General features: G+C 37.1%; 1 protein-coding gene across 1 annotated transcript in view; it reads right to left on the bottom strand.

Annotated features, from left to right (window-relative positions):
• Positions 1 to 19,389, bottom strand: part of LOC133835902 (soluble guanylate cyclase 88E) — a 43,817-nt gene extending 24,428 nt beyond the window's left edge. The window contains 1 exon segment of the mRNA XM_062266063.1: positions 18,450 to 19,389. The gene's annotated coding sequence lies outside the window, so the exon portion shown is untranslated.
• Between the last annotated feature and the right edge of the window lie 3,713 nt (positions 19,390 to 23,102).

The following is a 23,102-nucleotide window of genomic DNA, read 5'->3' as shown; positions in this document are numbered from 1 at the left end:
CTTTGTTCTTCCCGAAAAAAACAACAGAATGTTTGCCCAGTCATGTACACTCACTTGCCCAATATACATTCGCCTAAAGCATTTAATTAACAATTTAATTTCCATGCCACATTTCCGGCTCCTTTCACAAATTCATTGGCTGTTAAAAAAAAGTGTAGCCTGCTTTTAGGGGCGGTCATGCAAATCCATTTCCTGAGTGCTTTATAATTCTGTTAAGTGTGATGCTTAAATGTCTGTTAATAAAGAGGAACAATTGCGGCGGCTTTAAGGATTATCACTAATTATTCTTATGCTCACACATGCTCCGCTTACCCGGCTCCCAACACTTTTTATACCCTATACCCTAGTAGAAATTAAGTTGGGTTCTAAGGTTACTCATGAAAATTCAAGCAAAACTTATGTTTAAGTTTCAAGTATATTATTTTAGTTGCCAATTCTTTTCGGATTATTTACTTGGCAATGTGTTGCAAAAGTTTCAAGTATCTGTCTTTGACATCTTTAGATTTTTGTGGCAGATTCAAGTTTTCGGCTCACAAAAAATATTCCGGCTTGTAGTCTCTTAAAATATTATAATTCTCAGAAATGGGGTATTGCATGTAAGTCATTAAATTGGTAACAAAGTTTTGATTATACGAGCTAAAACAAAGTTTCCCTAAATACTTTTTTTATTTAAAGAAATTTTCAACTGCCAGTTAAGATGTACTTTAAAGAATTGAATTTATTTTTAAAGACATGGTCAAGAGTATTTTGAATTCTTTGTAGACAAAGCGACAGTTCTCATCTGTGGTTGATGCTTCTCTTCGACGCCTGTTGCTGATGGCATTCTGGACAGCTTAAGATTTATATTTTGGCCAAAAGTTTGGACCACGCCAACTTTGGCCATCAAGTGCACGTGCTTGAGCGTCGCCCAGAACTGACAGCGACTATTCTACTAATTGGTACGAGACATCTGGGCGTGTGGGCGTGTCAGCTGCTTGACATGCCTGTCACATATGCCAGACCAACAAGAGGATTGCCTTATGCTCTTAAGGCGCTCGTCCTCAGTTTCCGTTTCAGCTACGGCGCAAAGGGTTTAATTGTTTAATATTGTTCAAGTCGAAACAATAGCAGGTCAAACGCAGTCAAGCGTTGAAATTTGTAAACCTCTGCGGGTTTTTGGTTAACCCAAAACGAATCGAAATTAATTATATCATCAAAAAGAACGTAGAACTAAAATTGAATCATCAATGAACTGAAGCTAAGGATCCTTAGATACAAATCAAAATGATTGATGCTTGTCAAAGGGCAAAAGCCAGACAGGCTCAGACACCAACTCGAACCCCAAAAAACAGTCCTCAATTAAAATTGTCTAATCGAAGCATCGACACAATGGCTGAAGGACTAGTCAGCGTCGTGGATATTTCAATTGGCGAACGCTGTGGGGTGTTTGGGATTTCACACCCCATCCTTGACGCTGAGAGATACTTGAACTGTGTGTAATAGAATTTCTATTTAGTTTAACGATGATTCAGCTTTAATTATTGTTTAGCCAGCGGCATTGTTAACATTTGTGAGCTTTGAGGGGGGTTAAGTGTTTCATTGAAGGTTAAATTAAAGTTAATGATACAGTCTCGATGCCGATAAGTGGGTTGAGTTCTCACATACACACACCACAAGAGGATTCCTTGGAGAAAAGATACTTATTTCTTTAAGAGTTTTGTTCTTTCTCTGATGCTAGTTGCACATTCCGAAGTTGTTTGATATTAGTTACGCGAGCAAACTACAATTTCAAGTAAAAATCAGTGGCAAGATTGAAAAGCAGTAAAGCAAGCACAACTAGGAAATACCCAGTACTTATTATCAACGCTGCTCAAAAGTAAGCAGTGTAATACTGCCTGACAAATTAATTCTTGGTGGGTATTAGAGCACTTGAAAGTACTTACAGTTGGTCTCAGCTGTTGGGGTTAGTAATCTGCACTAAGTGTCTTATTTCGTTCGACTGTCAGTTTACTGTTTGCCACTTTGCCATTTGGCTCAGTTAAGAGCGCTCCTGCTGTTCATTTAAATTGCAACATTGCAACAGCTGTACAATGTTTGAGTTTTTCGTTTTGTTTTTGTTTTGTCCTTTGTAATGCTACCCACAACATAGAAAGATTTGATAACCTTTTCAGACATCCAGCTAATAGCTGGGTGAACTTACGGGGATTTGCTGGAACCGCACAAACAACACGGACATTATCCTTGGCTTGGCGCACCTGTAGCTGCCCTTTTGCGAATAAGAGCGTAAGTCAGAAAGTTCCATTAAGTTAAATAAGTATGGGAATGTTGCCAAGTTTGTCTGCATTTCTCTGCCAGCCATGGCTCTTATCTTCGGTATTAGTCTGCGTAACTGAAAGTTTCACGTAGTTTCCCATTGTGTTGCGTGGAAGCCACTATAAAAGCTGTTGCTAAATTTAATTTACTCAATCTGCTTTAATTTTCGTGCAGCAGTTTTTTTGCTGTGTTCTTTTGTTCTGAGCAGGGCTTTGATTGATTTGCCATAAGCTGATTAATGTGCTAGTCAAAAGAGGCAGATGAAACACTGCTCTGTGAGTGATTAGCGGCAGTAAATTTCGGCTTCATTTTGTTAAGTGAAATTCGGCGATTTTAGCAGCAAATTGGCCAACTTTTCGGCCATCTATCATACGCATATTATTTCACAATTGGCCAAGACATTAGTGGCAAAATTTATGCGCAGCACCAAAAGCAATTGCCGCGCTGCCTACGGCTTTCATTGTCACAGCTGCCAAAATCTGCATGAAACGAAGGTCAGCCTTCGTTTTGGCCTTTTCAAAACTTCAGTCGGCAGAGTTTTTCTTGGCCACGAATCAAGAAGACGATGGCCGTGGCCAAGACCAAAGCTGCATAAAGGTTCACGGAAGCGGAAGCGATTACTATCGGGGACGTAAAAGGCAAAGTCGCCATTTTGTGTTTGTAGCTTTGCGGGAAGCCTTTCTTTGCGTCTCTGTGTGTGGCGCGTGAATTATGCACGAGCTCCCCACATAAGCTTAATGCCACCTTTTTCCTTGCCTGTTTTTGCTCTTGGTCTGATGCTGTTTGCTCTGTGACCGCGTGGGCTTTTCTTTTCATTTTCATTTTAGTTTTCCATTTCGCTTTTTGCCTTTCGCAGGTGCGCATTGAAATTGAAAATCGAAACTGAAAGTAGTCGAAAACTTGCCAAAACTTTGAAAATAAATAAGACGAATCAGTGTTTGTGGCATAGAAAATCGAAGAAAGCAAGCTATCTGGCTCTTGTGTTTGTCATTAATTATTGCCCTCACATTTATGTATGTGTATTCAGCAGCTGTTTAAGCAGCGTATCACGAGTATAAATTCCAACTTTGTCGCATATTTTCACACTCCAATTAGTGGAGCACAATTTAAAGGCATCTTTTCCGCATTACATTTGCATTTCCACATGTGCCGAAAGCTGTCAACAAGGTAGAAGGAGCAAACTTTATGAGTACGGTAACAGGGAAAATTGTTGGAATATGTGTATGACATAAGTGGAATTCGCATGAAATTTGTATTTGTATTTCAATTGGCAATTTGAATATGTGAGTAATCGCCAGGGGAATTACCTTTTTGCATAATAAGATGAAATAGATTTATTTATTTCATTTGCATTTTTAATGAATCAAATTTAATGTGGCTATGAAAAATTTAAGTAGCAGTTCGATATTGGCTACGGTAAGTTAATCGAATGAAGACATTTAGAAATATATCTTACTATTATTGGTTTTATGTAGTTCGTTTAACTTGCATTTATATGGCAAAATTACATTTCGAAAGGATTTGTGTGTCCCTTTATTATGACATTCCCGCTGCTTGTTTACTGCAAAGAACATATCACAATGGCAGCCAATTTGCATGAGACTGTCGAAAACAAATTCATAAACAAATATGTATACAAACACGTATACAAAAATATTTATTTAAGTATATGCAAATTGTCTGCATATATTTGTCAACTGACAGCCGTTGAGCATTTAAGAACGAGCTTTTTTCGCCCATCTGGGACTGCCTTTTAAAGCACCGAAAACTAAAAGTCTAGTTTTTGTTTTTGAAGTGAAATTCGGCGTGACGACGACAGTTTGCCCCTCGAAAATAAATGCAATTTGCAAGCATCGCTTTTTTTGGTTTGCTTTTTTAGTTGTTATTGGTGAAATGTGCTTGTCGTTTCTCAAAGTCGAACCTGTCATGTACCAAGTTCCATGATGAATTTTCTGTTTAGGCGAGCGTAAAAATTGAAAATCAATTCACTGGCAGCCGCAGCATGTAAAATGCGCAAAAGATAGGCAAATGTGCACAATAAGCCAAAGAAAGAGACAGCAAGTGCATAACTGGAAGAGTGAGAGAGGGATGATAAGACTATAGTTAAAATGAGAGAGAGAGAGGGAAAGAAATGTGGGTGGCCTTTTGTGTGTGTCACAAACACACTTACACTTTGCACATTTCCATTTTCAGCGGCCATTTTCATAGCCACAACAATGTTCGTTGCGGATTTTGTGGTTTTCACTTTCCAGCAGATATGAAAACTTAAAAAGAAAAACAAGATTTATGTGGCAAAATGATTTATACGAAAACGATTTCGTACAGTACACAGTTAAATGCATTAATTATGCAACTTATTCAACAGACAGTCAGACATTTTAAAATCATCAAATAAATGCTGATAAGCATATGTTGTTTTGCATTAATCGGAGAACTTTCAATGCTTTAAAGTATATATATATATATTTGTAACAGTCGAAGTTTCTTTATGTTCTGTTTATGATGCTTTTATGAATGCCTCATTAGAAGCATTATTTCTGTTTACTAATTAGGCCATATGACAGTTTCGCAAACTGTTTTCGTCGGAGCAACGAGGGGAAGTTTTACTTGTGAACTCTGCGCTCTAATTGAAGTCCTGCTGAGTGTCTAGAAATAAAAGTATGTGTAGCTTTATTAAGTGAACTTTAACGTGGTCAACAGATATGAAAAGAAGAAATGTCTAGAAAACATAAATATAATATCAAGTATAAGTGTATTCTATCTTCGGTATGAAGAAGACATTTAAGCTATCAATGCTCACATTTAAAGTTGACTTCTGTTTATGTGTTTGCTTAGCGCTTAAAGCTGTCCGTAGCCGCAGGCCGAAAATCTCTCAGCCAACTGTCAATGACTGCGTATATGGGTCAACAGCAGCAGGGACATGACCCTCCTGTAGCTAACACACACACACACACACACATAAAGAACACCCACACGAACACACAGAGGCAAACTTGCATTAATGCTGTGTTTAAGTGTGTTTACTCCTGTTTACATGTATCGAGGCGACTATTGTGCTGTTGTCGCTTGTCGGTTGTGGGTTGATGTTGTCTGATTGCTGCTGATGTCCTTTGTTATTGTGCACAAAGATTTGTTGACAGACAAGTCGAGGATGACAATCGTTGTCAGTATGTTAATGAACACTAAGCTCATACTATTGAAGAAGGAGTCACTTCAAAGTCGACGACAATACGACATTGTGACAAATCAAATTTGGGGAATACGCATCAATTGGCCAAGTAAACGAATAACAGCAGCAACAACAACAACACCAATAATAAAAATCTGCCATTTGTTAACATAGCAACGGGCAACAAACCAGAGGGTAGACAAATATAGCACTCAGCTGTCTCTTTGATTACCAGTTAAATGTAGTAAAAGTTCCAAGTCATTGATAGATGGATGTAAAAGAAGTAAGACTCCGCCTGTAAATACTCGTAATAACAATGAGATTGAGAAACGAATCTAAGATAGAAAGTCATTGAACGTTCAACTCTTTCACAATAAACACATTTTGGCTTTTATCTGTTCTATTTACATATGGTTTCTTCACGATTAAACACGTCAAACACAAACACTGCGAAAGAGACGTGTATAAAGCCTAAAAGTATGCCAAGCACAGCGTTAACTTTTTGAAATGCTATCAAATATTTGTCTGTCTTTTGGCCTGCGGTTCTTTTGTGGGGTGGCATATCAATAAAACTGTCAGAGTTGAAACAACCTGGTAGCTATATTTCCCTTGCCAAAGGACTTGCCTTGCCTTTTGCTGTGGTAAACAGTTTTAAATTTTATTTCACTCTGACAACTCAGGTTTATTTCACGCAAAAGTGCGAAAGAATAAGCACGCACACACACGCACACACACACCCACTCACTGCCGAGACTTGAATATATTTCTTTTTGGCATTTAAATTTATTCTCCTTGCCAGGCTGTGCGCCATCGAAAAAAAGGTCGAAAATTTGATAAGCAAATGCCCATTTAGTTCAAAGAAGTGCAGAGAAGCAAACGCCACAGTCTCCATCGGCAGAACCACTTAAAAGCAGCAAGTGAAATAATTTTAATTAAATCCGGCAGCAACAAAACTACACTTGATTGTCTGCAATGAAAGTGCTACAATTGCTGATACCCTGTAAGTAAATAAGGAATAAGTAGCTTAGCACAGTGATTGCACTTCTAATATGTCTTTTCTATTTTCATTTCTATTTCACATTTTATTTTTATTTTCCTCGAAGTTCAGTACACTTTCGTCAACACTTTTACAGGGTATACGCATAAATGGCAAAGCACAGAAAATTTAAATTATCGTTTGACTGCAATTAAAACCCAAATTCCTCGAGCTCGTTGTCGAGGACACAAAAATCTAAATGAAATTGCAAACTGCGTAAAGTGTCTGGCAGAATATTTCGCACATAAGTTGGGCAGATTGCCTTAAAGGCGACGCCTTAAAGTATGCCACACATTTTGTTGACTTAAGTTCGTTTTTTCCCCCTTCTTCTTTGCAAACCAAGTTCCACAAATAATTTCCCCTGTTGCCCAATTTAAAATTCAATTTCTGCGTGTGCTTTTATATTTATTTTGCTTTATATTTTATTTCATTTTTTCTCGCTTTTAATACACAATTTCAGATTTGATTTAGCCGCTGCTCAGTTTACAGTTTAACATTGTCAGGCACTTTGTGAGACGTTTTTTGATTTGCTTACAATTGCTGTTATTTATTTTCTTTTTAAAGAATTTGCCGCATATTTGTTTTGCGAAACGCGCCGCGCTTCTGATTGTAAGCAACACGGCTTTAAAAAAACTTTTGCTGGAATGTACGTGAATGGAAAATCAATAAGCAGGTGGCAAAATTCTTTTGCAATAAAAATGCCTACTACACTTTACCTAGCACAACAATTTGCTACTATGTATAACCATTTGTCTTAAATTTTTCAAATTGCAATTTATCATCCATTCTTGGGCTCAACTTAAGCATACTTAACTCGCGTTTATCTGAGCAAACTCAGGCATTGCATCAAAGTTTAAGACAACTTAAGGCAACCCTTCGTGGAGTTACAACTAGAATTCAACTCTGTAGATGCGTAACACATGGATGAGCATAATGAAACCACAAATTCAGGTGAAGGTTATGAGCACAAGGCAAAAAGAATGTGCTTCGCCGGTCTCTAAATAAATTAAAAAATTTGCATATGGCTGCTAACAGGTTTCTGTAATGCCGTTAGCTGTCGAAAAACCTAAACTAAAGCACTTAGTAAACACAATAATTTAGTTAGCTAACAAGGCAGCCATGTGGAATTTTACCTGCCTTTTGCTGCTGTCTCGTCATGGACTCACAGCCTCTTTAGATGTGCACTTTATTTTTATGATAAATTAAGTAAAAACCAGACAACAGGCTCTTGCCAACGTACTGTCTGTGACTCCGAATCTGTGAGGCGCACACGACGTATGCGTAATGTCGCAAGTCGCAAGGCCTCTTATAAGCGGCTTTCCATTGCTGCTTGTGAGGCGCATAAAAAGGACATCTTCATATGTGCAGAAGGCGCATTACTTTCGCGTTGACAGTTGGCATTAGAATGAACGCCATAAATATTATTAGCAGCTCTTTCAGCATCTATTTTCTCTCCCTTCTGCCTCGCTCCCTGATAGACAGCAGCTTAGGGCTTAGGGCGTATTTCTTTTTTCTTCGTTGTATTTTTCTTTTTTGGAGCTGCTGCGTTGTCATTTTTAAATATGTTGCCCTGGGCGCTCGAAATTATTTTGTTTGCTTACAGTTTTTGCTGGTCTTTTTTGTTGCGGCTTTGCTGCATAACATATGTTACATCATTATCCCTTTTTTTTTGTGATGTTGCCTTAGGCTTTTTGCTCTGTTTTGATTGCGGCCTTAATTTTCAACTGAATCGTTGAACTTTGAACTGAGAATTATATTTATAAACAAAGCAAAATTATTTATTCATTTTTGGTTTATTAACTAAAATGTGAATATTCTAAATCGCTTTTAAGCCACCAACTGACAGAGCAATCTGATATTAAATTGTTGACAATTAAAAACAACCACATCACACAAAACAGAAGTGAACCCCCTCAATTTTAGTTCAGTTCAAGGGTTGCTCGTCTCTTCGTCAAATAAATGACATAAGAAATCCAAAATAATCTAAACAGTCTGCCCGCAGCCCGTAACTTAATTTATGGCCCGCAATTTACTTAAATTTTAGTTGAATCAATCTGCAATGAAGTCGAGAAGCCTCTTCTTATTTATATTTTAGTATTATTTTTATTTTATTTATTTACAGTCGGCAAATGCGTTTGTTAAAAGCGGCATTGTTGGCGGCAGCAAACGACCGCATAGCGAACAGTTTTTGACAAAGGCAACCACAATCACCACATGTGTCTGTGGCATGTGCCACATGTGTGGGTGGATTGTCGTCTCTGGTTGTTGTAATTGTTTTGTTTTGTTTTGTTTTTATTTTATTTCTGTTTTTTTTTTTTTTTGGTTTTTTGGGCTGTTGTTGTTGTTGGTGCGTAAATATTTCACTTAGCTAAGCGCCGAGATGTGAAAACAAGCCCGCAGCGCTTTTTTTTATAAATCTGTTCCTTTTATTTGCACTTTGCCACATCAACTTAAATTAAAACCAAAAGCAAAGCAAAAACTAAACACGCAGCTGCTATAAAACGCTTTCCTTGTCTCTTCACAAACATACACAAATGCGTGTGTGTATGCGTAAGTGTGTGTGTTTGTGTATTACATACAAGACAGACCCTTTTATGAGCTGCCAAGGCATGGCATTGCGTATACGCCCAGTGATTGCCCAATGTTTTGCTGTCCATTGTCCGTTGCCCAGTGTCGAGCTTGTGTTTCATTCCCTTTTACTGTCGACGGTGATTAGTTTGCATTAGTTTGTGTCTCCTGTGGATGCGTATATCTATTTGTGTGTGTGCGTGAGGACTTTAGCATTTTATTTGATAAAAGGAAAATGAAAAATTTAAATCAAGTCAAGCCGCTTAAATGCACTTGCTGTTTTTTTAGGTCGCCCTCGCTTGGATTTACTGCGGATTTGGTTGCTTAGTCTTGCTTTTTTCTAGCACTGTCTTTGCTAAGTGATTTACTTAAATTGCTAAATACACCAGAGAGCAGACAGCGAGCACAGCATAAAGTTGTGATTATTTACGCATTGAAGTCAATTATGATGCATAATTGAAATGGCACAACTGATTAGCACAGCATTTTCTAAAAAAACAAAAACAACAACAACAGAAAAATTAACTGAGAGTCTGTGTGAGGGTGATAAATTTAACAAGCGCTGAGTTAACTTTGGGGCTTAGCATTAATTATGGCCTGCTCAACGGCAAATGAGACGACGCCGACGTAGCTCAGGGACAGGCACGCATCTTCATTAAAAACATGCACGCTGCAAATTAATGAGCGTTAAACGTGGCAAAAAGTCAACTCGAGTCGTCTCCCTCGCTCTCGTACCCCCCCGGACAAAGAACACATTGGCAATAAAAGGCGCGCCGACACGTGAGACAAATGCATATGAGTTTTGAGGCCTTTAATGGGCCCAACAGTCGGAGGAGGGAGGGGCCAAGCTATTAACGTGACAGACAGCACAACAGCAAACAGAGAAGGCATTCAGTCAGACAGTTAGTGAAGATGTTTCGACATTTTACTAAATCACTGTGGGCCACACGGCGTATACGTTTGCATACACTGCGTATGCGCAATATTCCATAGGTAGCCATTGCAAGAAGCCTTCTAATTGAATTTATTACAATCTTATCACTTTGTTTGCACAGCTTCGGCTTTCCAAAATATTTACACTGTCGAGCTACAACGCAGTTTGACAAACTTTTAATAGCCGCCAAGAGAAGAGGGAGAGAGAGCGAGTGAGAGCGACAGATAGAAAGAGACAAAAGGTTAGAGTGCTGGTTAAAACTTGGCTGTAACTCTTTGCTCGTTGCTTTCCTTGATATTTTGCGAGTTTGTTTGGACTGCCAATTAAAGTTTTTAACCAAGATGAAAGAAAGGGTCGAAAGTTCGAAGTGCTAATTTACGGAGTTTATAAGCCAAGCAAATCCAAAAAGGCGAGTTTTCTTTTGAGTTTTACTTATATTTAAATGGAAATAAATCTACAAACATATTAAAGTAACCTTAATCCACTTCTAAAGCGTGTTTTGACGACTTCAATTGCTTGGCAACATTCCCGATTCCCAACCGCTTCAATTTATGATTGAAATTTGATTTAATTAATTCCATGGCAAATTATTAAAATCCCACAAGCAACATGTAACATGTTATTTGCTATAACAACACATTGTCTGTCAAGTGTTTTTAGTGCCCAAAAGTTGAGCTCACATGAGCGTAGATCGCAGCATGGCAGCGTCTTCATTTCCGTTTTCGATTAGGCCTGCCCCAACACCAACCTTGGCAATTTCATTTGGAGCCACTGATTGGCTTTCCTGTCGATGTCGATGTCGATGCGTGTGCCTGCTAAGGATATGAAAGTTTGTTTGTCTGTCTGCCGAGTAACAGGTGTGTGCTGTTGCCAGAGTAATAAACGTCAAGGGGGAAATGGCTTAGATGATAACACACACAATCCAGCAACAAGGTGCAAAATGTTATTCCTCGCACGACTTCTACGCGAATACGAAAAGAAAAAGAACTTTTACTTTACACAGTATATAGTACAAGAAGGTACTTGAGTATCTTGGGAACGCGAGAAACTTGAAGACGTCGTTGAAGCTGCTTCCTCTCGTCGATTGCCTTTTAATTATACGAAAGCTGATTATGCAAATGGGGCGTTTCGAATGCGTAAACATGTGAAATATGATATCGATTGGCTTGCCTTCCATTAAGTAGTTGTCTCGCTTAACTAAACCACACACACACACACACATACACACCCACATACTGATGACAGCTATCTGCATACATTCGCTTATATTCACAAGGCGATCAACCAGGAATGCTTGCTCAAAGGCAAAGTTCTATGAAATTTTAATCATGTGAACTTGAAATGTGCCAATAGCGTTGGTTAAACAATTTTCCTCAAGGATATGATATGTCCCAAGGCGTCAGGCAACACGAGGGAGGAACGATTCATATGTTTCACAAGAGTTGCAAGTAATAATAAGAATTTGTGATTATTACAGTAATGATTTCTATAACTAAAAGTATTCACTAAGGAGGGAAATTGTATAGATAAATTAATTAACTAAGAAATGGCGAATAATTATGTACGAGAACTTATATTTTATCTCCAGAGCACAAAACTTGAAAGTTGTAATTAATCATTATTTATAAAGGAATCAAATAATTAATCATTTTACTCAATATTAGAATGTAAATTTATGTATGTTAAGAACATGGCAAAAGAAACTTCTAATAAAGAAATCATTTACGTAATAATTTTGATAACTTCTTACTTCTTAGTTTGTTTCTTGGTTTACACTTTTGACAGAATACATATTTTATCCCATGTTCTTAGCATTTTATTCTTATAACATTATTTTAATTATAATATAAAGGAATTGACAGTCTTTATAATATAAACTTTAAGTGTTTGCTTAATTAGGAAGGAAAATTGAAGGATTGTTTCCTCCAAGAAGTTATGCTGTCTTTAGTGAGAAAAAAACTAGAAACATGTCTACATTATTTCCACTATGATCTCAGCGGAAGCTCTGGAAAATAATTGAGCTAACAACTAAAATCTTTTAAGGTACAGGATTATGTTGACTTGTTTGAGATTGATTCTTTAGATATGTTATGTTGATACTGCAATTTCTTTTATATCTAACAACAACTTAATATAAGCTCAAGTGATTTCGGAGTTAAAGGTATCCATGGAGTCACCCTCGAATGCCTGCAATGTGTGTAGAGGGTTGTAGGGACTGAGGATGGGGACGGCGATAACTGTTTCCCACTGTCACACGCTCTTCTGGCGTCTGATTACATTGCTAGCGTGCATGCGCCTCGTGATTTATGTTTATTTAATAATTCAGAGTTTTATCACACAGCAGCCAAGCACAGACAGCGGCAGTCGAACAGAAAGAGAGACGGATGGATGGACAGAAGGACGGACGGATAGTGGAAGACACGGACTACGGGCTACGTTGAGTTGTGCACTCGGGCGGTCGGACAGCCGGAAGTGGGAGATATGCTTACCCAGGGTGAACATTAAATTCATTTCAGCTGCGACAACACGCTGCGCCAAGTCGGACAGCTTGACGCTTGGCATTCAGCCTTCAGCCTCCAGCCTCCAGCCTCTAGGCCCCAGCCACGCCCACAAACAAATGACAGCCAGCAAGTGGCAGAGCGGAAGAAGAGGAAATATCGCTTGCAGACATAAAAATGCAAATGAGGTGGCCAAGCAGTCAAAGTCCACAGTCCACAGAGTCAGTATCTAGTGTATATTATATGCTTGCTATTGGGAGCATTCTGGCATGAAGACAACAACTTTTGGACACATTAGCAATAACATTTAGCTGCGCCAATTCACGAGCACAAAATCTACATTTGCTGGGCCGCATTCAAAAGTAGATTATATTCTATTATTGGCCTCATAAGGTCGGGCACAGCTTTGGCTGCTTGCTGGTAATTATCGGACCAGCGCAGAAATATTTATTGATTTGATCTTATATTGGGCGCCCTTGCCTCTGATTTATGCAAATTCATGTGAATAATTAATTCAGCTCGATTCGATTCACATGACTGCAGCAACTCGTTAGATATCAGCGAAGCGGCTGTTCCAAAGCGAGAAGCTGGGCATTATTTTGCGTAATGATATGCAACTACAAGTATTATGCCATTAAGCCCAAGGCACGTGAATTCAAGTTCTTCCCTACTACAACACATACACACACACACACACGCTCAAATACATATACATACTCTGAAGTACTTGTATGTAATTGGGGAATTTGTGCGTGCGTGTGTATTTAGTTGTTGGTGCCAAGAATTTCAACTAAATTTATTCAGAAATTAAAGCTGAAAGCTAACGGAATTAAGATGCCTTAAAATTAAAGCGACATCTAAAAATGTTCAATCACTAAAACTGCTGCAAAAGTATTTCAAAATTATATTTAGCAAACAACAAAAGACAAACCTTGGACATATTATTTATAGAAATAATATTAATAAATTCCAGCTAAAATTAAAACGATGAAGGAGCAAATATATTTTGTGAATATCATATAGAATTTTATTAAATTAAAAAAAAGTTTATTTTTATTTAGATTTTTTTCATCTAGAATAAAAACTATATGTTAGACAAATATATAGATATACAAATATCTGTTTATAGCTTAACTACAGTTATATAGAATTAAATTGAATTAATGAAAGAAATTCAAATTAAGTCTAGAATTTGTAGAATTTGTGCATACTAAAATAATTTAAGTCTTCGTTTTTAACTACAAAGCAAAAGTTTTTAAAGTGGTGTAAAGAAATATCAGGTTTCTCCAGCGTTGCAAATTGCTGAACAGTTTAGAAGGTTCCATTAAGGATACACAATATTGTAGGACGCTTGCTGCATTGCGCCACAAACCCGACGTTTACTCAATTACCAGAAGGACGTGCTATTCGTGCCCCAATAGGAGAAGCCAGGTCCTGCTCTCATCCCCGCCCACGCATCCAATGACAGACACAGACAAAGCGCAGCTAAGCGAAACTTTAATCAACTGTCAATAATTGATGATAATCACAGCGCGGCGTAATATTGCTTATCAGCAGATACAACAACAACCACAACAACAACAACAGCAGCAGCAGGAACAAACGACAACAAACGGCAGCAACAAGCTAAAGCCAACGAGTGATTAACTTAATAAACGACAGAAGGCAGGCAGCAGACGAAGTACGTGGAGGCAAGGGAATCGGGATGTGTGGGGAGGGAAGGCAAAACAAATCGAGGGACAACACCAACAAGCAAACCAATCGACAAGTGAAATACAAACACAAAACGAAATCAGCAAAAAACACCTTAAGCAAAGAGGCGACTTTAAAATACCTGAACTAAATTTCGATTCAATTTAATCATGTAATCCTCTAAACAACTTAAATGCAACATATGCATACTATGTGAATAAAAATGATAAAGCTAATAATAAAATATTTATTGCGTTTTCATTTATCAGAATATAGCAAATAATTGGTTAAGTTAAGAAAGTTAAATAATTTTTAACGTATATCATTTTATGTAAATTCATCACTCGTTATAAATTGTCAAATCTCATAGTCAAAGCATCTGCAGTAAAATCACTAATTATATTAATTAATTTTAGCTATATTAAAAGTGTTTTCCATATCATTACAATGTTATTGCCTAACAAGGAATTATGCTAAACCAATACCCTGCAAATACATCCTGTGAGATCGGGTATAAGGTATAACTAGATAATTGAACACAATTAATGCAGCAACATGCGGGCCACGCGAGGGGTGAGTGAACCAGATGGGCAGGTTTTTCGGTGGGGGGAGGTTCGTTTCGATTGCTTATCATGGGGGTCACGGATCCGATGCAGTCTGCGATGGTTATCGCCCTTGTCTTATCAATCTAATTGTTGTCTAAAAATAAACGAAAATCAACATTCGTAGGTATATTTAGTTTCAAGTCTTTGGATTCCTTTTTTTTTCAGTTTCAACGGAACTCCTGCCGTGCACAAAGTAATAAACGTAAAATGAGCTGATCTCGAACAGCAGTCATTGTCATAATGATGCAGCCTCCTCTAAGCCTCCATTCCAAGCGAAGAGCACGTGAGAATGTCCCATGACAATGTCGGAGGCTTTTGAGGGGTATCCCAAGGTTGAGGGCTGCATAGTCAGCCCTTTTGAAGATTATAATGATAAGCACTAAACCACAGGCATGTAAATTGCTTGTAGGTGGCGTTAAATTTAACAGCCACACTCACACACACATACACATACACGTATGCAAAAGTTTTTGTGTGGCAAATTCAATTTTCAAGCTGACTCCATTAAATTGTTTTTGTCTTTCTATGTATATCAACTTTTTGTAGTTCATGACATTGACACAATAGCCAGCACTTCTATTACCCCCCCTCTCCACACTCTTGCCTTTCATCTCTTTATGTATGTGTATGTGTGTGTGTGTGTGTGTGTGCGTAAATGGCTGTGTGTCGCTTGATTGCTCAGCGAGCCGTTAAGCAGCTGACACGACCCTTCAACCTCACCTTTTGCGCCTTGAACTCAGCTCTGGCTTGCTTCAAGCTTATGGCAACAGGTGGCAAACTTTTGGCTGCCTTTGTTTTGCCTTTCGCAGCTGCGTCACTTGCCACTTGCTACTTGCCACTTGACAAAATGCCTATTGGAATTTTCTTATTGGAATCCTTTTCAATTTTATCACACTTTTCCAATTTCAACTTTGACACTTTTCACAGTCAGGGGACGAATTTGCAAACAGCTGGAAACTTGTCTGTTTGCGCATGAAAATGACATCGTTGGCATATAAATAAAATAAATATTTATTTATCAATATACGAGTTAAAAAGTTTCACAATCTTTGCAGCACTTCTGCGTTATGTATTCGGGTCGAAATTAAATTTATTTGTTGGTCAATTTGATGTTTAATATTAAAATGGCAAATTGAAAATATATTTTTTCATTTAAAATATATCAAATTTTTTCTTCTTTTAAATTGCAAAATTGCAACTGCAATAATCCGACTATTCAAAGTTTTCCCTACTAAGTTGCTTTATATAAATCCGAAAAGAGCTACAGGATTAACTTTTCATAAGTTTTATGGAGAGTACAAAACACATGAATTTATTTTAAAAGTATACTTGATATGGCATACTGATTCTTCTTAAATTATTTCTATTTAAGAAAGCAAAATTCTCCCCAGAAAGCTACTTTAAATCTGCAAAGCCTGATCCCCAATTTGTGTTTGCAAATCATATGAAAGGATTTGCTTATCATCAGATTTGCGGAGAGTACAAAACAAAAGCAAATCGTCTAATCTGCCATATACAATTTTCTCTGCTCAAATATGAATACATTTTGCGTATTTTCACCTCATCGTATATATTATTTACAGTTTGCTATTTGCTTGGCATTAGAGCTGAGTTCCATGTTTAACCTTGCATATATAGCATTTCAGCGAAGCCCGAACTGAACCCTTTCGTCCTTTGTCACGCCTGCTTACATTCCTGCAAAGGCGCAACAAAAAAATGTGTAGGCAAAATCATATAAAACTTTCAACGCATTTTTTGTATTGTTTGTTTTATTTTATTTCATTTCACTTTTTTTTTGCTGGGCTGTTATTTGTTTTGTTTTTGCTTTTGGTTTTTTTTTTGCGGCTTTTGCAAAATTCCAATGCTTCAACGCCTTCAGCGGTGAAAACAATAAAAATGAAAGGACCTTCATGGAGGGACCTCATTTGCATAACATATACACTGTTCGGTTCTTCGGCAGCATGAGAAGTGTATAAAATGTACAAATTATGTTTAGCTTGCTGCCTCTTTAAAGAGCCAAAAGTCTATAGAACAGAACAGTCACATGTTTGGCGTTTATGTTCTGGCCGATTGCGGATTTTATGCTCTCATGTGGTATTCTTTTATGCCATGCATAAAACTATTTATGAAATGCCATACACTTATAACATAAACTGTATGCATGCACTTTGTCATCTCCCCCAGCTCCATTCGCAGCCTTGGCTAAGAGGCAGTTTTATGACTGATAGATGTCAGATGGCCATCCATAAGCTGTGCAAGACTTTGTTTTATGAGCCAAGCCATGCAAAAGTTCGGTCAAGCGCCTCATAAAAGTTAAAGTGCCTGATTTAAGCGCAGAATACAGCAACAAAACCTACAACAACAAGATGAGAATAACAAAAAAAAAAGAATTCCAACGATGCCCATGACATTCAAAATTAATCAATGGATGCCGAAATAAATCACAGTTCCGGCCATTGACCAGCTAACGATGCGCCCAGCATTTAATAGAAAAGCCATTCAACGTTACAACGCATGATACTATTACAAAATGCCAACAATAACATGTAATGCTTGCAACGTATTGAAGCAAATTAAAATGTAAAAAATCTAGAAATGAATTTAGAATCATTTTTAAAGTCACAAGTACGTTTTAAAGTCATTTCCTGCAAATTTACAATACTTTCCAATTTCATATCTTAAAAATAAATTAAATAAGCATTCTATTATGCCTATTCATTACCTTTTTGTTAATTTATTTTCCAATTTTAATACTAAAATATTAATGGGAAGCCTCGAAATATTTTGATTCCTATGCTTTTTTGCATATTTATTCTAGAATCATTGACAGTTCTTATGAAGTTTTAATTTACAAAGTGCATTTTAATATATAGTAATAATATATGTAATATCATTGCTGATTATTCTTGAGATTTTTAATCCGCAAATCTATTTTCCCATTTAGTAAATGGAATGAGATGGGGATTATTCATTTTAAACAATTTGAACACTTTCATCAAAAAATCAATCTCAGTTTCTTGTCAACTTTTTCTTCAATTTAGAAATTGCTTTTTGATATCTGAAGATTGTAGAATAAGATGCCGAATATTTGAATTATTTTACGCCTATTTATTTACTTATGTATATTTTAGAACCGTTGTATTTTTGTATGATATTATTCTTCAATTTAGAAATTGTATTTTAATATTAAAATAATACGGAATGAGATGGCGATTATTCGCATTTATTATGCCCATTTATACACATGAAGTAACTGCGTAATTTGTATAATCAGATATGTTTTTAATGCACTCATACGAGTGTATGGAAAGCATAAAGCATTGTATATGGAATGTCTCGCTGCCTGCATCACAAATTTGTATAAACAGACATGTCAGCACTCACACAAAGTATGTTTATACGCGACGAGGAGGACCTTCAAAATATGTCCTGCATACTCACCCACAAAAAAAATAACAGAAAGAAAGAAACCCAGCTAAAGTGACAGCTCAGGCGACAGGAAACCGCACAGCGAGAGGATGCTGCTTGTTGATGGTAGTAGATGATGGTTGTAGATGGTAAATGGTAGATGGAACCTGGTTGCAGAGGCGGCTCAAGTATTTAAATATTTAATGGAGCACGCTTGTAAATTTAGATATCAGACGCAGCTACTCACACGGGTCACATCAAGCTGCCAAAAGCGCGTATTTTGTTTTTGTTTTGTTTTAGTATTTTTATTTTATTTCTCCTTTTTTATATATGCGATTTTATTTATGGCATTTAATTTTATTTTGATGTACTTTGATTTCCATTAATACAGGATTGTTTAGACATTCCGGGATTGGGCGTTAAACAATCTGCGAGTACATACAATAAATGTACAAATACAATAAGAATAATACTAATAATAATAAATGTGATTCGTCGCGTCGCGTCGGCTCGTATAATTTCATTTCATTTGATTTGATTTTGTTTCGCTTCGCCTCGGTTTTGGTTTGGTTTTTATTCGCTTTTGCCCAATTTGCACGTGTGCTTCGTTATAATTTAGGAAATTACTCAGCATAACGAATAAAAAGGAATCTCAGCAGCCAACGCGTTTCCTTTTCTCTTTTTCTCTCGTTTCTGTTTTTTGTGGCTCACAAGGATAAAGAAATGCAGAGTTTTTATTTGCTGTTTAATGCCTCACAACGCGGCTTAAATCTAAAATTCTGCTGCGTTCTTCAATTAAATTGCTTGAAAAATTGATGTTCTCAGAGAGCTCAGCCCATGTCTTGAGCCATCCGCCTGAGGCTGGAAGTCCATAATGAATTTAAATTAGCCAACGCGTTGGCGGCTGAGTTATTTTCTTTATTTCCATTATTTTTTGCTGTCTTTTTCTGCTTCTGATGTTTCGTGGCACGCTTTAATTAATTACACATTTTAGCCGGTTTACAATCGCATTATAATTGTGGTTTTTTGATGTTCCTAGTTGCTCTGCAACTCTTCTCGAGTGTTAAAGGATTACGAGTTCAACCCAAAAGGCCAAAAGCCATTTGCATTTAAATTTGCAAGCAGCTTACTGTGCGTATGTGTAATAGTTGGAGGAAGATTAAATTTACGTGGAGTTGACATTCAAATAATTTCAATTAATTTAAAGCATAAATTATATATAAAATGAATAGAAAATCCTATTTTCTTTTTTTGATGAATTCAAATTTAACTATTTTCTTTTGATTACATTTTCATTTTCTCAAACAATGTTAAATAACAAATGACACAAAATGGTTGGAATAATTAAAAAACAAATTAATAGAATGTCAACATTTGATTTATTAAATTTTGCTTTTACCAGTGAAATAAACTTTTGTCTTCAAAATCAGCTTTAACATTTAAATAAATTATACTTTGAAGTTGCGAGCAAAAAGCTTTGAAGTTTTAATTTTAGAAAATATTTCATAGAAAGAATTTAAAAATTTGATTTTATATTCGTTAAAAAATGTATCTATTTTATTGATATTTTCAGGACTTAATAAATTTTTCTATTTATTAATATTCGTTATTTTTTTTGATTTGATTATATGTTTAATTAAAGTTTATTTTTGTTTTAGTATTTGATTTAGTTTTTTTTATACAAATGAATCCAATTCATTAGTAAGTACTCGGATATTTAAAAGTTTTAAAATATATTAATGTTAGTTTTGATTAAATATTTAATTTATGTTAGTGTTGCCTTTAGCAATTTAGTTAGTTTTGTGTTGATTTGCCAGAGGTAAATTAAATTCCGCGAGGACAACCGCACGCCGCGAACTGCGACTGGTAAATGACAACTCCGCCACTTGTCGGGACAACTGTCAGTGCATAGTTCAGTTTATCTCTTTTACTTTTTTTGTTAGTTCAAAAAACTAACGGCGACAGCGGAACATCGAAGCGCACTTTGAATATTGACGAACAACGAGTGATAGCGAAGCGAACGACGCGAACAGGACGCGACATCCGCTCAGAAGCAAGAACGAAACCGCACGCGACGTGCAACAGCCGCCAACTGATGGGTTTATATCTACCAACAGAAGCAGAAGCAGCAGCAGCACCCACACAACCGCAGAACACACACACACACACAACCAACGTTGCCTGTTTGTTGATAACAGTTTTCGAAATTCGAATTCGTTGTCGACATCGTCAGCTGCTGCTGCTGCTGTGAAGGCGGGACGCCCTTTGTTAGCCAAACAGAGGCAGAGCATCAACAACATGCTACAAGGTTCAGCATGTTGCATATGCCACACAGACCACACAGACTCAAGCCCACATTCCCACACTCTCAGCGACAGACTCAGCATAGACAGTCGACGCATGCGCCGATAAGTAGGCAACACAATTCATAATGACAACGTCGCTATCAACGACTCGCAAGTTGGCGCCTCTTTTGGGCCTGTTCATGTTTACTGTTTGCATACCCTGTGTTACAGTGGCTAGAGGGTAGTCAAGACTAAAGAATAGAAACTTAAAAGCTATTCTTTTATTTAGCAACTGATAAATTTTAACTTAATCTCCACTTCTAAATTGCATTGACTAAAGGATATTTGGGTAGTCGTGCATACTCTTGACTGACGTCTCCTGCCATACTTTTTTTTTGCCACCACATTCTGTTATTATCTTTATTGTCGTGCAATATTCGGATGCCCCTGAATGAAATTAGTCACCCAGCCCGACACTTGACTTTGCCACCGGCTTCAAGTTCACGTGCCGCATTTTCGGGGACGAGCTGCTCCCCAAGCCGATGCCGATGCCGCTGCTGCTAATGAATTAGACCAAAGTTTTTAATGAAGCTCTTTATGGCGTGGCAAAGTCGCAGCATTGCCCTGCTGAACTGACCCACTTGTGAAGTGGCTTCAAAAATAGCGCTACGATTAGATAAGATTGAAATATGTGAATGAAGCGTTTTATGCTGTTTGCGCCTCTATAAATAACATCGTTTAGTGCAGTTAGTCATAAATTATATGGCAAATTAATACAATTACTAAGCGTAACGTGCGTTAACGAAATTCCAGCGAATTGGGAAACCAGAATCTCTTTGCAGAAAATACTATTGCCTACTTATGTGGGCAACATTCAGCGGAATTGCGGTCAAAGATTGCATTTTTAGTCTGTGCCCTTGGTTGACCATTGCAATTCCCCAGAACTATTTTCACATTTCCCATTTTGCACATAGCCAAGTCAGGATAAGCGTGAAACTGACATGAGTGCGTGGCAATGTGTGTGTGTGTGTGTGACACTTGTGTGTGCATGTGTGGAGGTTATAATGTCTGCATAATGGCAACTGCAACAGCCAGTAACGCTTTCAAAGCAGCTGCCACAATTTTTGGATAATCTCTACGTTTTCTAGAACAATCCGCAAAGCGGAAATTGCCAAAGTTGTTACTGAAAATCAAAAATCGAGAATCTAAAAGCGCATCTAAGCTCAATAAATTTCGTGTTGACAACATCAAACCCTTAAAGCGAGGCTGCCACGTTGAATCTGAATCTGTTATCAATTGCTTTGGCGGGGACATCACAAAAGCGGCAGCCGTGTCAAAGGCACACTCACTAAGCACATTAAAAGCAGATGCGGAAAAACGCGGAAAAAAAACGTCACCAAAAGGCATGTTGATTCCCCCGCCCCCGTAACATCTCTCGCCTTTGGACTTTGGCTGTGCAAAAATAATAAAGCATAAATGCCATTTGACCTTGTGTGCTGCTCAGAATGTCAATTGAGATGTCAGTTTATGTTGATGTTGATGCTCTGGACTGAGGCAGCTAAGACTGTTGAGACATCTCATTGAGAATGAATTCAACCTGGTGGTAGCTGGTTGACAAGGCGACAAAGTGAGTGATGCCACCTCATGATGACTGGGCGCATTTCGTATGCCACAACTGACAAATTGCTGTTGCATAGACTCACATCGTGTTGATCAAATGCCAACAACATACTATTTAAAATATGTCTGTGCAAATTACGAAATTACTCATTGAGAAATACAACAATGAACATTGCAAAAAAGTGTCAATTTTATTGACCTAATTACCAAGTTATTCTAACATTTCTGTTCTTCATTAGCCACCCAACTATGAAAATCAATTGTGTTTTTGTAAGTTATTGTCATTTGTCTTCGTACTTTTCAATTAAAATATAAAAAACGAACTTGAAATTGCGTGTTCGTCTTGGACTCAATTGAGGTTAAGCGAGCGAGCGCCACAAATGACATTAAATTCGTTTATAGAGCAAGGTTATGGCACTGGTCACTTTTGAAATATATGTATCAGTATGGGAATACTGAACTAACTAACTGTTGTGTTCTCAATGAAAAAGCTAATGCAGGAGTAATTAATTATATTTTTTATTATTAATCTAAATTCAAACATTATAAATTACCAATTTAAGATATTAATAATGTAACTCAAATTAAATTGCATTTTAATGTTTTATTTGAATCATTTTAATTCGCGCTAACATGATAAGTGACAAAAGCTAAATGTTTTCCAAGTGTAAGCCATTAGTTGGCAACGCGCAAACCAGGGCTGTTACACTTGAAAACTGTGTCAGTGTGACCACTAATAATGCGTTAAGTGGAAAAAATACTAGATGTAAATTTATTTACATTTGTTTTTATCCCGCCAGCCGTAAATTATTTTATCTTCACTGAAAACAGTATTTTATATTTTAATAATCCATAAAAAAAATGGTATTTCAAAAGTGGCGCCAATTTCAGCACATGCTTCGGAGCTTGCGCATTCCTAATAACTGTATACAATACTAGAAATTTTTTATGTGGTATATTTCATATTTTTGCATTAAATTATAAGAGTATATTTT

This window comes from Drosophila sulfurigaster, chromosome 2R, assembly GCF_023558435.1.
Source record: "Drosophila sulfurigaster albostrigata strain 15112-1811.04 chromosome 2R, ASM2355843v2, whole genome shotgun sequence".
NCBI lineage: Eukaryota > Metazoa > Arthropoda > Insecta > Diptera > Drosophilidae > Drosophila > Drosophila sulfurigaster.
This window is presented reverse-complemented; position numbering and strand designations above follow the sequence as displayed.